The sequence below is a fragment of the Cricetulus griseus genome, chromosome 2 (genome assembly GCF_003668045.3).
Source record: "Cricetulus griseus strain 17A/GY chromosome 2, alternate assembly CriGri-PICRH-1.0, whole genome shotgun sequence".
Classification (NCBI taxonomy): domain Eukaryota; kingdom Metazoa; phylum Chordata; class Mammalia; order Rodentia; family Cricetidae; genus Cricetulus; species Cricetulus griseus.
In genome coordinates, this window is record NC_048595.1 from 358779905 (window position 1) to 358798197 (window position 18293).

Here is an 18293-nt window from a genome sequence, read left to right on the forward strand (position 1 = left end):
CTCTTGCTAAAGCTAGCTTTAATTAAATCTTTAGCGTTATATTTATAAAGAAAACTTGAGGCTCAAAGGCTGGGGTGAAAACCTGCTAGCTCAGAGAGGTTGAATAGCACCTAGCTAACTTTCTCTCCTTGCTGGTGTCTCCCAAAACTGGCCTTTCCACTCTACCAAAACAAAAAAGCTGCACCACTCAAAAATCCCTTCCTACTACTTCTAGTGTGTCTCTCTGTCTCTTCCAGATGCCCTCTGATGATCTATGATTATTTTCTGTCAACTAGTTACTAATTCAGCCTCTTGACCCAAGGTTAACTTTATTTAGTTAATGCAAATGGAAACTCAGGATTCACAGTGTGATCTTATATCCCCCAACATTTTGCGTGCTACTTAAAGTATATAGTTAATTTTAGTCTATTCACAACCATTCATTGTTCACCACAACAGTTTTAGAACATTCCATCACTCTACAAAAGACCTGGCCCACCTGCTTAGGGATAGTATAGCTCACAGTGGACTGGGCCTCTCATCCATCATTAAGCCATTAAGAGAATGCCTCATGGACATTGCTACAGGCCAGTGTTATGGTAATTCCTTCTTTCGTATTTCCTACCCCTTACCAACTTCATATAACTTTTAATCCACTTTCTGTATTGGTGGATTTCTTGATTCTAGACACACCACAAAAGCAGAATGACACAATTTGTGATCATTTGGGACAGGAACCCAGCACTGGTTTTAAAGTTGATTCATATTCTAGTGCACATCACTACTACATTCATTTTAAAGTTTCTGAATAATATTTCATTAAGGAAAACCTCACATTGTAATATAGACAAAACCTCAATGGATAGGTATTTTGGTGGTCTTCACCTTAGGAATGGCCATTCTGAATAATTCTGCTCTTAATGTCTGTGTGTAAGCCCCTGCAAATGTTTTCAGTTTCCTAGCTTATGTACCTATAAATGGAAGGACTGATTTGTAACTTTGTGTCGGATATTTTCAGGGACTATTGGACTGTTTTCCTAGGTCCTGCACCAGTTTACATTCTGATGATAACAAATTGTGCGACTATGGTTATGGTATGTCCAACAAAAGAAATCCATAGACACAGAAAGTGAATTAGTAGCTATCTGAAGTTGGTAGGGGTAGGAAATAGCAAAGGCTTCTTTATCTAGTCACACTTATGTGTTATTCCCTGTCTTTTTTGTTTTGAGCCATCTCAGTGAGTAGAAATAAAAGCTCATTGTGGTTTTGACTTATATTACCCTTATAACTAATGACTTTGGGCAACTTTTTTACATATTTATTGGCTATTTACATATCCTTTTGGAGAAATATCAATTCAAGGCTCTTGATAAATTGGTTTTTATTTCTTTACATTATTAATTTCTAATGTTTTCAATATATCCTAGCTACAAGTCCCTTGCCATATGTATGGTTTGCAATTATTTATTCCATTCTTTACATTGTTCATTTGCTTTTAGACAGTTTCCACTGAGCCACAAAAGCTTTAAATTTTGATGTAGTCCATTTATTAAAGTGCTATTTTCTGTTAATTTCTGATGGCTTTACTTCTTCTATGGTTTCTTAATTTTTTTTCATTTTAGCTTGTTGTTTGCTGTAATATAGACATTAACTTGATTTTTACATATTTATCTTCTATCTGACACAATGATGAACTCATTTAATAATGCTAGTAGATTTTTAAGAAATCATTTTTTATGTGTGTTGGTATTTGGTCTGCATGTATGTCTATGCACCATGTGGACATCAGAAGAGGGCTTCAGAGTCCCTGGAACTGAAGTTATGGATGGTTGTGAGCCACTATGTGGGTGCTGTGAGTTGAACCCAGGCCTTCTGAAAGAGCAGTCAGTGTTCTGAACATCTTAACCACCTCTCTGGCCCTAGATTCTGGCCTAATTGTCCTTTGAATGTCACACTTCTGAATTCTTTTACAGTTGCAATTAAATTTCAACATGGGTTTTAGAGATGCCAAATGTTGAGATCATAGACTAAGTACAAAAGACTTCAAAGTCACTGTCAGCTAGAGCCAGTGAGTGCCAGGTGTTAAGTGAAGAAAGCTCTGAAATCATAGTTAGATGTGTTTTCATGAGGGAATAATCTGAGGAACGAGACTGCTCGGTTCAAATCCCAAGTCATTCTGTGGTATATAATAAGAGGTCAGAGTCGTGTGGATAGGTGGTTCTGACACTTCACATTAGTGGAATGCAGTGTCCTGTCACTTTCAAACCCTAATTCAGAAAGGGAAAAGAACCTTAAAGGTGTTAAAGATAGCTAACCAACCTACAAATACCAGTAGTACTAGACCAATACAGTCAACAATAGTTATTGACAAGCTAAAGTATCTACAAACTCAAGTCAGATATATTCATTTTCAGGTCAATGGTTTGGCATTAGCAAACTTCTATTATGGAGATTTCTTTGTTTGTTTTTTTGAGACAGAGTTTCTCTTTGTGGCCCTGGCTTTCTTGGAATTCACTTTGTAGTCCAGACTGGCCTCGAACTCACAGAGATCAGCCTGCCTCTGTCTCCCAAGTGCTGGGATTAAAGGTATGCACCACCATTGCTCAGCTGAGATATGTTTTCTATGTTTAATTTGTAACCACTACTTCATGGTTTTAAAAATGCCTTGTTTCTAAAAATTATGTGTCTCTGTGTGTTTCTGTGTCTGAGTGTGTGTTTATGTGCACATGTGTGCGGGCTCCTGAGAGCCAGAAGGAGGTGTCTGATGTGGATCTTGAGAACTGAGCTTGGGTGTTCCGTAAGAGCAGTTTACATTCTGTGCCACAGAGCTATCTCTCCTGCCCCTACTTACATTGTATTAGTTACTCATGCCACCAGGTATCCCCACTAAAAAGTTCAATTTGTAATACCAATTGGATTGCAGTTGTAAATCTGAATTACAGATAGCATAATGGATCCTCCCTCATAGATGTGTTTGTGTGGCTCCTTGGATGTCAAGGACTTTGAAAATAATCAGAGAGAGATGGCTCAGATGTTAGGAGCACTATCTGTTCTTCCAGAGGACTAGGGTTCAATCCATGGCTCCCATATGGCTGCTCACAACTGTCTGTTACTCCAGTTCCCTCAGACAGACAGACATGCCAGCAAAACACCATTGCACATAAAATAAAAATAAATCATTAAAAATTAAAAAGGAAAATAACCAGCATACTACTACTGTAGCCACTAGTGTGGTGATACATTTTTGACATTTTGTTTTAGATTTATTTATTTTACTACTTGATGCATAGTGTGTGCCTGGTGCCTGCAAAGGTCAGAAGAGGGCATTGGATCCCCTGGGACTAGAATTAACAGATAATAATTGAAAGATTTTAGTTTGCTGAGAGAAAAAGTTTTGAAAGATTTTAGTTCACAGAGAGAAAAAGTTTCCCACAGGCCTTGGCCCATTACAAGGAATGGGCCCAACCCCGGGCACATCCTATGGTTTAGACGGGGGCAATCGCCAAGACAACCAACCCTCTTTGGGTCACACCCTGACTGGCCAACAGACAATCAAGGACTTTTCAGGGTACGTTCTGTGGTTTTTCCTTTGTAGAAAAGCAGGTCACACCTGGGTGACCACTTTAACATGAGATCATACTTTGTAATCAATCACTTTGTGCCCCTTGCCAGTATGCTGATCTGCAGTTTTTCCTATATAAGGAGCTTGCATCCCATGCTGGGATGTGCAGTTTTCCCAATATTGCTGACACCTGATTGCGCATTCGTTCAATAAACCCTCTTGCTTTTGCAGCTCTTGGTCTGGTTTCTGAGTCTCGAGAGCTACTCAGGACCCTGTGCTCCTTAGGGGTCTGGGGGTCTTTCAATGAGTTACCATTTGGGTGTTGGGAAAAGAACCCATGTCCTCTGTAAGAACAACACATGTCAACTTTCCAGCTCTGGTTTTTCTTTGTTTCTTTGGGTTTTGTTTGTTTGTTTGTTTGTTTGTTTGTTTTTCTGAGATAGGGTTTCTTTGTGTAGTCCTGGCTATCCTAGAACTCACTATGTAAACAAGGCTGGCCTTGAACTCATAGAGATCTACCTGTCCTTGTTTCCCAAGTGCTCAGATTAAAGGCGTGGGCCACCACCACCCAGTCTGTTGATGGGTTTTTATTTCAACGGTTATTGCACCACTGTGGATGTGCTGTGCATTCCCTGAGTTTTTAATGAGACACTCACCTTTGCCTCACAGTGTAGTCTATAGGTGTGCACATTTGATACTTTGCCACTTCTGATACAGTTACAGTTTAAGTGTAAGATTGATGTCCAGAGGCTTGGGCTTCCAGCAGCATTTTGAGAGATTATGGAACCTTTGGGAGGTGTGGTTTGACTGGAGGAAATGGTTATTTGGGGGTGGGAATAGAGGCTTGGGGCTTACAGCCTGGTCCTACTTCCTGTCCAGTCTATTTTCTTATCCACATAGATGTGAGGATGCTCCCACCACAGCCATGTGCCTGTCCTGCCGATGGCTTCCATCAAACAATGAGCCAATGAGAGAGCCTCTTTTCAGTTGCTTCTTCTCACTGTTTGGCCACAGGAATGAGACAATTAACTAATACAGACACAGTTTTTGTCTCATTTAAAGCCTTCCACATTTGTTAAACAATGTTCCTCTGCAGTGGTTATAAAAATCAAGTACTGATTTCCTTTGTTATAAAAATGATCTTGTGTCTTACAGTTGTTTATCAGAAGCCATATAATAGGACCTGAACATTGCCACATAGTCCAAGTTGTTGCCTTTATTTTTCTTGTTGCTTAAAAAAAATCTAAATGTGTTTCTTTTTAATTTAATTTTATTTTTGAGATTAAGATATGATTATGACATTTCTGTCTTCCCCTTTTTTTTGCTCCCTCAACTCTCCCATATATCCCTTCCTGCTTTCCTTCAAAGTCATACAAAGCCTCTTCTTTTTACTAATTGTTATTGTGTGTGTGTGTGTATGTGTTTGTGTGTGTGTGTGTGTGTGTGTGTGTGTGTGTGTGCATGTGTGTGTGTGTGTAGATGTAGATAGAGTATTCTTAAATTTAACCTCTTTGGGCCATGTTACGTGTATATGTTTTGAGGGTGACCACTTGGCATTGAAGAGCCAGTTGGTGAGCTCTTCTCTAGGGAAGACCACCTCTTCTGCTTGAAGCTTTCCTAACTTGTCTAGAGTTCTTTGTGTAGAGTTGAGGCCTCATGGTTTGTTCTCTGTCCACTTTGGCATGTCCATTGGTGTCGTCCTTGTTCAGCTCACATTTAGGCAGTCATGTTGGTGAGATTTTAAGGATATCACTTCTGACATTGCTAGGAGACATAGTCTCACAGCAAGCTCCCTGATCCTCTGGTTTTTACGTCTTTCTGCCCTTTCTTCTGTAATGTCCCTTGTGCCTCTGGATATGCCTCTTGCTTGCACAAAATGCAGACACACTAGGATAGGAAGGCCTGCGGTGTCTGTCTTTAGAAAGATCAGTAGCTTTTACTCTCTGAAGCAGAGAGTCCCTTTTGTCCAATTAAGATGGCAGAAGACTATTTTTCATGACAGCATAAAAGGAGACTCTGCCATTTAGCTTGTAAAAGTTAATTACATCTCTCCAGTCATTTGCCTGAAGCTTGTTATTATGAAATTAGCTCAAATATATGCTTCATGTTTTTTTTTTTCATAAGACAGTGGTAAAACTTTTGTGTTCTATTCTTTTAGAAGAGCGTTTGTTTTCTCACCATTTACTTCACACTCCTTTTGCCTTCTCTCTTTTTAATGTGAATATGAAACAGGAAAAGAACATTTTCATCTTTGTAAACAGTATCTCCAAACGTCAGTGTCAGTAAATAATCTCCTAGTCATACACTGGAGGAAAACCCCACCCAGTCTTCAGACACTGAGACAGTGTTTTAGGAAGTCCATCATTATATATGTTTGCTAGTTACTTCAAAGGAACAAACAAACAAACAAACAAACAAACAAAAAACAGGTTGGATAAAGTAGCAAACTTCTTTAATGTCATCACTTCAGAGGCTGGCAGATCTCTGAGAGGCAGAGGGCAGCCTGTTCTACATAGGAAGTTCTAGGTCAGCCATCCAGGGTTGTATAGTGAGTCTCTGTCTTAAAAACAAGCAAACAATAACAAACAGCTAGCCAACCAAAACAGAAAAACACATAAATTCCTTTAGTCTAGAATTTTCTATACTATGCATACAAGAAACAACACGTTTTTGACTGGGTATTAAATTTGTATTTCTGTTTTTCAAACTGTTTCAATTTCCTCTTCCTGCTACTTCTCCCCTTTTCTTCCTCCATCTTTGGTTTCTACAAACCTCATCTGAAAAGAATTAACAGTGGTCGTGTGTGTGTGTGTGTGTGTGTGTGTGTGTGTGTGTGTGTGTGTGTGTGTGTGTGTGTCCCTGTATGCCATGTAGTGTGTATATTTGTGTCTGATTGTTTGTATATGAGTGCAGCCTTCATGTGCAGTGCCTGTGGAGGTGACCTTAGTCACCTCCTTCAAGCTTTTTTGAAGCTGAATCTCCTGCTATTCACTGCGGCTTAAGGTGGACCAGCAAGCCCGCAAGGTTCAGGGCTTCTCTTGTTTTTGTCTTATATCTTGCCTTAAGGGCTCTTGGAATACAGATGCACCCTATCACATGCAGTTTACATACGTTGGAGGGATCTGGACTCCAGTTTATCTGTTGAGCTGTCTTCCCAGCCCATCTGTGTTCATTCCTTTGACTAGATTTTGCTTATCTCAGAGTACACCAGGCACTACTGCATAACCAAAATGAGAGTGACAAAACCAAGGATTAACCATTGTGCTATAATTGAGATGCCAAGATGCTTTTTGTAATAGGATTTACTCTTCAGGGAAATAGAACTAAATAAAAGCTAAAAGAATTCTTTATTATTGAAGGAGAAACAGTCTTCAATGTTATAGCAAAAATATAAGATTATTTTCAGGAATTGAGGAAATTAACCTACTCTTAGGTTTAAATTGGAAACTTGCTTTAGTTCTAAAATTTAAGAACAGGTTTTCTTTTTTTTTTTTTTAATTTTGAGTTCAGAGAACCAACTGAATAAAGGAGTCTATTCTCTTGCATCTTAGGACACAGATGAATAAAAGCCCATGCTGGAAAATTCACTCCAGTGTAAAAGAATTGATTCTTTTTCCTCATTTGACATTAGGTACTAGTGATTATTCAAGCAATGCCTCTACTTATAACAATCAAAATCCATGTCTATTGAATATTCTTATGATTATTGAAGTTGACAAATTGTAGTGCCACTTGACTGAGTTAATAAACAGAAAAAGTTAATTAAATATGCTATAATTACCAATTACTGAAAAATGAAAATAAAAAACAGTTGCCTTTTGTGCCCTAATTATATTTGCTTTATGATTAAGAAAATATACAAGGAGTATTCAGATTCACAAGCTATCATGGTATACATATTCGGAAATGTTCTTTGGTGCAGAAATGATAGGAGGAACCAAAAGAAAAAGAAAAAAAAAAGAAAAAAAAAAACCAAAACAACCAACCAACCAACCAAACAAACAAAAAACCCCACATCTGGTTGAACTTTCTTCCTCACATCATTATCTGGGGGGTTTCAGAAATGTTAGCTGTATCTGTTACCCATTTTCTCTATAATATTGTTTGACACATCACTGTAAAACCCACATCAAATAAGATGCATCCATTGATTGGTTTGGGGCTGGCTGGCCTAGGCTGGATTCAGATGGCCTTGGCTCTAAAGATGGGAGTCAGCAGGAGGCCTATCTTGAGTGTCTCTCATCATCCTTGACCAGCAACACCTTACCCAAGATATCTTCCCCTCATAATAATGACAGAAGCTCTTAAGGACAAGTGCAGCTAAAAAGACAACCATGTTTCAGGTGTCTGCTCATACTCTCTTCAGCATCATCCTATTTTCCAAACTTACCCCATGGCACACGTACCACAAATATGCAGAAGGAAAGAGTACCAGTCACAGAGAGCAGGCATATGGGTGTATGTTGACAGGGTAGCCCTGTCATTTAACATATTAGTCAGCCTTTCTAAAATTACTTTTTTTATTGTGTGTGTGGTGTGGTGAAGACGAACCAGACATTGCAGTGCAAGTTCATGGTACTGAGTGGTGACACTCAGCCAGAGATCCTGAAATGACAGCTGTCGTCTTTGTTCTTTCAAAAATGATTTGGCCTCATGGCACTACATATGAATGAAGAGGATGTTAAGGGTCCACTTAATAAGTTGCAAAAACTACGCAGAGAACTTTTGTGTTCACTTTGCCCAGATTCATTAATTGCTCATGTTTATCCATATTGCTTATTTTGAACCATTTGAGTTTGTTGAAAATATCATGCCTTTTACCCATGAATGCTGTGGGGTATGTTGCCCCCAAACTAGGGTTGTCTGTTAAACAGCCACGGTACAGATAGCAAATCCAGGGACTTCAACACTGAGATGATATGGGTATCATTTACTTAATTCCTATTCAGGTCTCATTGATTGTTTAATAATTGTGTGGTGATTCCTGTCGGCTTTCCCATTTCAGTCCTGAGCTTGATCTAAACCCCTACCTTGTGGTTAGCTGATGGAGATTTTTCCTCAGCTTTAAACAAGAAACATCACCCTTCCTGTTACAGACTTGGAGAGATCACAAGGCAGGTGTACTGGTGCATTCCTGGAGCCCTTGCAGTCAGGAGGCTGAGGCAGAAAAAGCATGCACTTTTATTTAACTGACCTAAAAAGACAGGCATTTGGTAGACTCTCCCTTGTTTTGATTTAGCATGACGTTTACAAATGAATGTACACAAGCTATCCATTTGGGGCAAAATACTGCATGGGGAGATATATGTTCTTCCCAGTGTGACACTGGGAGGCACATTATGTCTGTCTGTCCCATTATTGATGGTACTGACTTTGATCTTCACTAAGGCAGTGTATGTAAAGTTATTTTTAAGATTTTGAAAGTTCTAATGACTGATTTTGTGTGAGAGTGTGGGGTGTTGTGCTGGAGGGGAGAGGTGGACTTATACCGGAGTGCCTACAGAGGTCAGTTCTCTCCTTCACCTTTATGTGAGTTTGGGGGATTGAACTCCGCTTGTAAGGCTTGCCAGGTGAGTACTTTTGCCTGCTGAACCATCTCACTAGTCCAAAACCTCCTGATAAAAATCATTTCCCCTTATAATTTGTAAGTAATCTACTAGAAAATGCTATTTTTCACATACTCATCCTACTTCCCATTGTCATTGACACTTGCCTGAAATGAGGGCGATTCACCCTCCATACCTGCGGATGTCATGTGCTAGATTTGCTTAGCCACAGATAGAGATTGCATCTGTTTTGAGCTTGTAGGTATTTCCTTGGTGACATTTCCCAAATAATCCAGTGCAGCTGTTACTTAGCATGTGTGACGCGAATAATCTAATACAGTGATTTACTTAGCTTTTATGTGGTGTCACACATTGTAAGTAACCTTGAAAGGGTTTAAAGTGCAAAAAAAATGTGCATAGGTCTATACAAACCCTATATAATTACAAATATGGGATTTGAACATCTGGGGATTTTGTTTCCCACTAGGGGCTTGGAACCAGTCCTGCAGAGATAAGCAAAGACAACTTTATTATTAGGTTCCTTCTAAAAGGGTAATGTTACAGGGGAAGGGTCTAGGCCCTATCCCCAAGGATATGACAGACTCTGAAGATCCCCCATGGAAGGCCTCACCCTCCCAGAAGAGCAGAAAGGGTATGGGATAGGTAGGGTGTTAGTGGGGGGCAGGGGAGGAGGGAAGAGAGAGGGAACTGGGATTGGCATGTAAAACAATCTTGTTTCTAATTTAAATAAAAAATGAAAAAAAAGGGTAATTTTATGCTTCTGTTGTTTTCTATATGTGATGGATAGCATCCTACTGCAAGTAAGTACCTCCCATTCTCCATTCTCCGTTCACATACAATAGGTATGGACAATCAGTTTTTCTTTTTACTCAGTGGATTATAGGATAGAACACATTATTAATAGTACAATTTGGGGCTCGGTTTGACCCATATTAGAGAAAGCCAGGAAACCCTGAAAGCTAGCTCCTGGGTTCTTGAATCATATCTTCACTTTCTATAGCTTTTGGCATATCAGGCTTTCCTAGGCTCAAGCTGTACTTTCTTTTTCTGCTCCTGGAATTTGCTATTTCTCCAAGGAGCCTTAGTTAATATGTTCTTTTTCCTTCAGGCTGAATCATATTAATTTAGATGAAAATGTTGCCCACAAGCTCAATAACTCAAGTTTAATAACATTATCATGAGCACTCTGAGGGACACTCTTCTCAAACACGTTTTTACTGACTCTTATATAAAAATTCCAAGTTGATGATACTGTAAATGATCATGCTTTGGAAAACTGGCTAGCACACAAGACCCACATTATTTATCAACTGATCACATCAAACCATTGACACAACATAAACCATGTGACTGGTAGACTTACTCTAGACAAGACAGGATCATCCTATCACATAATAGGTTTACCCTTGGAAGGTCTTTGCCCCTAGAGAAAAAAACGTGCAAGAACGAAATGCGGCAAAATGAAATAATTCCCGTGTTTGATGTCAATTGAAATTAATAGAAGATAGAGGTCCAAGCCCTTTCTTCTCTTTCAGAGGGCAACATCTATCTGAATGTATCATGGAAACTTCAGCGACTTAATAAATGTTACAATTTCATGGACAGCATCAGTCACAGTTAGATGTGATGCCTTCAGTCTGCCACTAACATAAAAGCCCTTTCTTCTGGAGTCTGGGTAGAAGGTGAGCTGGTCATTAATAAATCAGTTCATTTTTTAACTTCTTCTTGCCCACTTTTATATTAGCATTCTTGTTTACAAAATTACCTCTCCCTCCCCATGCTTAGTTTCATCTTCCAGAAGTGCTGGCTTCTCTAATGAGAAACTGTTTTCCTGGTAATCCGTATCCCCGTGTGACTTCAGAGTGCCCCAGACAGAAGTGATGGTCTGGAGCCAGAAACAGCAGAAAAATCACACTGATGGTCCACCAGCCCCATTGGCCATGCAAGTTCAGTCTGGGCAAGAAAAAGGCAGAGAGGGAAACAGGTCAATCCCACTAGCCCTTCCCGTGCTTGGAAAGTTGATAAAATACAATTGTTTAGCCCCTATCTTTTTCTTGTTGGTTTCTAGGCTGGTTTTTATTTCTTTTGGAGGCAGAGTCTCTCGTTGCCAAAGTTGTTGAACAGGATGATCCTGAACTCTTGACACTCCTAGCTCTGCCTCCCAGGTTCTGTGATTATAAGCTTTTTCCACTGTGCTGGGTTTATGTGGTCCTGGAGAGGGTGCTGAGCTTCCTTCAAGGCAGGCAAGCATTCTACCAGCTGAGCCACATCTCCAGACCTTCTGGTCCCAGTCTGTATGAGACTTTTCTCTCTGGTGTTTCTTGGGACAACACTCTAATTCCTACATTTTTACAATTGTCATGACATGAACCATGTAGTATTTGCCTATCTAGGCACATTCACCTGGCTTTCCAGAGAGAGCAGGGTGGGTTCACAGGTCCTCAGCTGATCTTTCTACAGCTCTCCAGTCACTGCTTGAAGAAAGCGCTCAATAGAGAGAATTTATTAGCTTCCATATCCCCAACATGTGGTGATGCAACAATGTGTTCTATAGTTTAAAAATAATGTCTTTTAAAAAAAATTTATTTTACCTCCCAGATGCTGTTTCCCTTCCCTCCTCTCCTCCCAGTCCCTCTCCCCATTGCCCCTCTTTTTTTTCCCCCACCCCAAACCACTCTCACCATTTCTGTTTAGAAAAAGAGCAGGTCTCCCATGAGGATCAATAAAACACAGCACATCCAGTTGCAGTAAGACTAAACTACTCCCCATGTATTAAGGCTGGGCAAGGTGACCCAGTATGAGGAATAGGGTCTGCTATTGGTGTTCTGTTCAGGAAATTGTTTCCTGTGCCAATGAGTTCGAGATTATTTTCCACTATCTCTTCTGTTAGGTTCAGTAAATCTGGATTTATGGACTTATGTTGTGGTCTTTGATCCACTTGGATTTCAGTTTTGTGCAGGGTAATAGATGTAGATTGATTTGCATTCTTCTACATGACAATATCCAGTTAGACCAGCACCATTTGTTGAAGATGCTTTTTTTTTTTTTTGGACAGGATTTCTCTGTGTGACTCTGGAGCCTGTCTTGTAGCTCACGCTGTAGCCCTGAACTCACAGAAATCCAACTGCCTCTGCCTCCCAAGTGCTGGTATTAAAGGCGTGTGCCACCACCGACCAGCTTCTTTTTTCCTTTGTATAATTTTGGCTTCTTTGTCAAAAATCAGGTGTTCACAGGTGTGTGGATTCACATCTGGGTCTTTGATTTGATTCATTGATCAACCTGTCTGTTTTTATGCTAATACCATGCAGTTTTTATTACTATAGCTGTGTAGTTGAGCTTGAAATCAGGGATGGTAATACCCTTGGAAGTTCTTTTATTATACAGAATTGCTTTAGCTACCCTGGATTTTTTTGTTTTGTTTTTCCATATGAAGTTGAGAATTGTTCTTTCAAGGTCTGTGATGAATTGTGTTGGGATTTTGGTGGGGATTGAATTGAATCTGTAGATTGCTTTTGGTAAGATGGTCATTTTTGCTATTTTAATCCTCCAGATCCATGAACATGGGAGATCTTACCATTTTCTGATAACTTCTTCAATTTCTTTCTTCAAAGATTTGATGTTCTTGTCATAAGGGTCTTCCATTTGCTTGGTTAGATATTTTGTATTATTTGAGGCTATTGTAAAGGGTGTTTATTCTCTGATTTCTTTCTCAGGCCATTTATCATTTGTATATACTAGGGCTAAAGATTTTTGTGAGTTAATCTTGTATCCAGCCCCTTGATGAAAGGTGTCTGTCTACTATAGATATTCCCTGTTGGAGCTTTAGGGGTCACTTATGTATACTATCTTATTATCTTCAAATAATGATACTTTGACTTATTCCTTTCTAATTTGTATCCCCTTGTTCTTTAGTTGTCTTATTGCTCTAGCTAGAACTTCAAGTACTATATTGAATATGTATAGAGAGAGTGGACAGCCCTGTCTTGCTCCTGATTTTAGTGGAATTTCCTTGCATTTCTCTCCATTTAATTTGATGTTGGCAATCGGCTTGCTGTATATTGCTTTTATTATGTGTAGGTATGATCCATGTATCCCTGATCTTTCCAAGACTTTTATCATGAAGGGGTGTTGAATTTTGTCAAAGCTTTTTTGGCATCTAATGAGATTTTTTTTCTTTTAGTTTGTATGGTGGATTACATTGACAAATTTTCATATGTTGAACCATCCTTGCATCTCTGGGACAAAGCCTACTTGGTCATGTCAGATGATCTTTTTGATGTGTTCTTGGATTAGATTTGCTAGTATTTTATTGAGCACTTTTGCATCAATGTTCATGAGTAAAATTGGTCTGTAATTCTCTTTCTATGATGAGTCTTTATGTGGTTTGTACATCAGAGTGACTGTGGCCTCATAGAAATAATTTAGCAATGTCCCTTCTGTTTCTATTTTGTAGAATAATTTGAAGAGTACTGGTATTAGCTCTTCTTTGGAAGTCTGGTAGAATTCTGGGTTAAAACCATTTGGCCCTGGGCTTTTTTTGGTTGGGAGATTTTAATGACTGATTTTATTTCCTTAGGGGTTTTTGGTCTATTTAAATTGTTTATCTGATATTTATTTAACTTGGGTAAGTAGTTTCTATCAAGAAATTTATCTATTTCTTTTAGATTTTCCAATTTTGTGGAGTACAGGTTTTTGAAGTATGACCCAATGATTCTTTTTTATTTCCTTTGAGTGTTGTTATATCTCTTTTTGTTTCTGATTTTATTGATTTGGATATTCTCTCTCAGATTTTTAGTTTGGGTAGGCGTTTATCTACTTTGCTGATTTTTCTTGAAGAATCAATTCTTTTTTTATGGATTCTTTGTTTCTATTTTATTGATTTCAGCCCTCAGTTTGATCATTTCCTGGCATCTACTCCTCTTAGGTGTGTCTGCTTCTTTTTGTTCTAGAGTTTTCAGGTGTGCTGTTAAGTCAATAGTGTGAGGGCTCTTCAAATTCTTCATGAAGGCACTTAGTGCTATGAGCATTCCTCTTAGCACTGCTTCCATTGTGTCCCATAAGTTTGTGATGTTTGGCATCCATTTTCATTGAATTCTAGGAAGCCTTTAACCTTGTTCTTTATTTCTTCCTTGACCCAGTGGAAACTCAGTATAGAATGTTTCAGTTTCCATGAATTTGTAGTTTTTTATTGTTTCTGTTGGTTTTGAAATCCAGCTTTAATCCGGTGGTCTGATAAGATACAGGAGGTTATTTCAATTTTGTTTTTTTTTTTTGTATTTGTTGAGACTTGCTTTGTAGCCAAGTTTATGGTCAGTTTTAGAGAAGGTTCCATGTGGTGCTGAAAAGAAGCCATATTCTTTTGTGTTTGGGTGAAATATTCTATAGACATCTGTTAGGTCCTTTTGAGTCATAACATCTGTTAATTCCCTTATTTCTCTGTTTAGTTTCTGCCTGGAAACTGCCTTTTGGTGACAGTGAGATGTTTAAGTCTCCACTATTATTGTGTGTTGTTCTATGTGTCTATATTGAGCTTTAGTAATGTTTCTTTTACAAATATGGATGCCCTTACATTTGGGGCATAGATGTTCAGAATTGAGACAGCATCTTGGCGGATTTTTCCTTTGATGAATATGAAATTACCTTCTCCATCTCTTTCAATTGGTTTTGGTTGAAAGTCTATTTTGTTAGATATTAGGAAGCTACACTGGCTGGCTTCTTAGGTCCATTTGATTGGAAATAGTTTTCTTTACCTTTATTCTGAGGTGATAGACATTACCTTTGATGTTGAGGTGTGTTGTATGCAGCAGAATGATGCATCCTGTTTTCCTAACTAATCCTTTAGCCTGTGCCTTTTTATTAGTTGAATTGAGTCCATTGATATTGAGGGATGTTAATGGCCAGTGATTATCAATTCCTGTTACTTTGTTGTTGTTGTTGTTGTTGTTGTTGTTGTTGTTGTGTGTGTGTGTGTGTGTGTGTTTCCTTTCTTTGGGTTTTGCTGGTGTGAGGTGGTCTATTGCTTGCATTTTTGTGAAGGTAGTTAACTTCCTATAGTTGGAATTTTCCTTCTAGTGTACCTTCTATAGGGCTTGGTTTGTCGATAGACAATGCTCAATTTTGACTTTGTCATGAAATATCTTGTTTTCTACATCTATGGTGATTGACAGTTTTGCTGTGTGTAGCATCTGTAGTTCCTATTTGCTTACTTAGATTTTCCATTTTCAGGATTCCCTCTGTTTGTGTTTTCTTTATTGCTTCTATTTCCAGGTCTTGAACAATTTCCTTTATCTGTTTGATCTGTTTGTTTGTTTTTTGGGGGGGATTTATTGTTTTCTTCCAGTTTTTTTTTTTTTTTGTCTTTTCCTCAAATTCTTTATGAGTTTTTTTTTTTTTTTTTCAAATCTTCTTTAAGGACCTTTATCATGCTCATAAAGTCATTTTTTAAAGCCATTTTCCTGTGTTTCAGCTGTGTGGGGTTGTTCAGGTCTTGCTGTTGTAGAATAGCTGTACTCTGGTTATGTCATGTTGCCTTTTCTGTTATTGACTCTGTTCTTACCCTGGCACGTAGACATCTGGATTTGCGATGATTATGAGTCTAGGTGTTGATTTACGCATTTGTTGTTGTTAGATGGGGATTTTATTCCTTGGTTTCTCTTTCCTCTCTGTTCTTCTAACCTAAATGCCAAGGGTTCTGGTGACTGGTGTGTCTTCAGGACCATTAGGATGTCCCCTCTGCGATTTGGGGGGCTTAGGGGGTCCCTAGATCTGACCTGACCTCTGAGAAAATGGAAAACTTCCGAAGTTGTAGACCAGGATATGGAGCCAGGGATGGCGGGGTGGGGATGTGGTGTGTGCAATCTGGGATTATTGGATAGGCAGTTTCTTACCAGAGATACCTAAGACCAGCCTGGCCAACTGTAAACCTGCCAGGATAGAGGGCCCTAATATGCATCCCAGAGGAAGGGGTCCAAATAGTTTCTTAATAAACAGGCAGCACACCAGCTTAGACCCTTATCACTTCTGGTTAATTGCTCTGCTTTAAGCATAGGGATTAACCATAGGAGCTCATCTTAGCCAGGATTGGTAGAGGATCCTTGAGGTACAGCCTGGAGGCGTCCATTAGTGATTGTCAGTTATTGGGGTGAGGAAAATTCCACAGAGGCTTACAGATTTCACCTTTCTGAATTAAATGTCTCATTTATGGTTCCAGAACACAGCGTATTTATTTATAACTGTTTGATTAATTTTGTGAAGCCTGTAAACCCCAAACCATAAGTACTAAATACATAAATGAATGATTAAAATAACCCCCTGAGCTTTTCTTCAAAGAAACAATGGATTAACATAAACCAGAAATCCAAGCCATTTGCTCTCTTACCTCATTATCCATTTATTGTGGGCTGGTTCCTGTTCCAGAGGCCCCTCGCCTGTTTGAAATTCAGACTCTGCTGTGCTAGCCATACTCGTTTCTCAACCTCTCCGTATCTCCATATCCTTATTTTTAAAACTAGCATTTTCATGGTTCACGTACCCCCATGATAGTGTCGTGAGGCTTAGATCAGTCAGAGCCAGCACCAGTAAGTGCTTGAACTGCGGCTGACACCCTGGACTGGTTTTTGAACAGAGTGCATAGAAAGTTCCAACCAGGAACGCTGGACTTTGGGTGTACATTTTGGTTATTCTCTTAGTGCTAAAAAGAGCTGAAAGTCCTGCTGATTTTGTGAGCAGGGAAGAGGCTAAGGAGTCCCTTTGAGTGTTGAAACGCTTGTGACTTGATGTTAAAGGATTATGGAACTGAATTTCCATCCCTTGGGTCTCGGAGTTTCTAGTAGCTGTGACCGCTCTGGCAGCTGCCTGTGACTAGGCAAGCCGGCTTCTGAGAGCAGGGGCAGGTTCCGGGGGATATTAGGGGACTCATGAGGAAGACAGCCACAAGATAGGGCAATACGGAGAAGGGAGAACCAAGGCACCAAAGAGCAGGCTCTTAGTGGCGATGGCAAGACACTGTGTATTAATTAGGGTTGGGAGCCCAAGCTTGTAAAGCTGGACTCAGAAGCCTCGGAGTACATCAGGCAGATGCCAGGGTGTTACTCTATGGAGGCAGACTGTCTTCGGGATGCTGTAAAAGCTCTTTTAAGGGTCCTCGACCACTTATTGACTTCCAAGTGTGGACTCACTTGACTGTGTCCCAAAGGTCTTGGGAAGTCAGGAGCAAAAAGAAATCCCCAAGATGAAAAAGATTTCTGTATGCCACGGGGCTAGGGGCACCCTCCTGTTGTCTATTGTATATTTCAATAAGGATAGGTAATTTGCAACGTATAGCCTGTCTAAGGATACCACTCTTGGGATGTTGGGGATTCCAGATATTTGAAGAAGAACCCTGAAAGCAGGCTTGGTGTTTGGGAGCTAGGAAAGGGCAGCGCTGTGGGGACTGAGCAGCACAGGCTGTTTGTTCATTTATTGTGCTATACTTTCCCTTTTTATACTTGCTTGTCTCCCTCCGGTGCCTCAGTGTGCTTTGTTGAGGTTATTTGTTTTTCCTGACACAGACCCATCACCTCTTATACTACATAAGTAATTAAAATCAAATATTGTCTCCCTCCTGTAAGGAAAAAATAAATACACGTGTTTTTCCACCGAGCAAATGGCTTCTGCGTTTACCTTGTCACTGCCTTCATTTCAGACCAGCTCTTTCCTTCACCTTGGGTAATAGGGAGAAAATGAACGCTTTGGATTCTAGGGTGGATTTGTAGAAAGGTTTCTAATTCCACAATGCTGAATTGTTGAAGGGCGGTGGCAAATGAATGATCTCATGTCACTAATACAAAATGAAAATCTCCGCCAGCAATTGCTTTTCCTAATTCTGTTTGATTTTTTTCCGAGCACAGAGGCCATTATTGAGCACACATATGAAATCATGCACCTGGGCATTTAAATGTGGGATTGAGTTTCCAACAGGCCTGAGCTAGAAAAAGGGCTTTGAAGAATTAGAATTTTCCCGGCAGCAGTTTTAATAACCCTGGAGAAGGGCTCACGAGCCCTCTCTGTCCATCATAGAGCTTTGTGGCATTAGTGGCATGTGGAGGAATGAGATGACTATGTAGATTTCTATTGTGCCTGCAAGTATTAGAAAACTGTAACAGACACAAAATGCCCAATGTGCTTTGAGAAGATTTGCAAGGGTC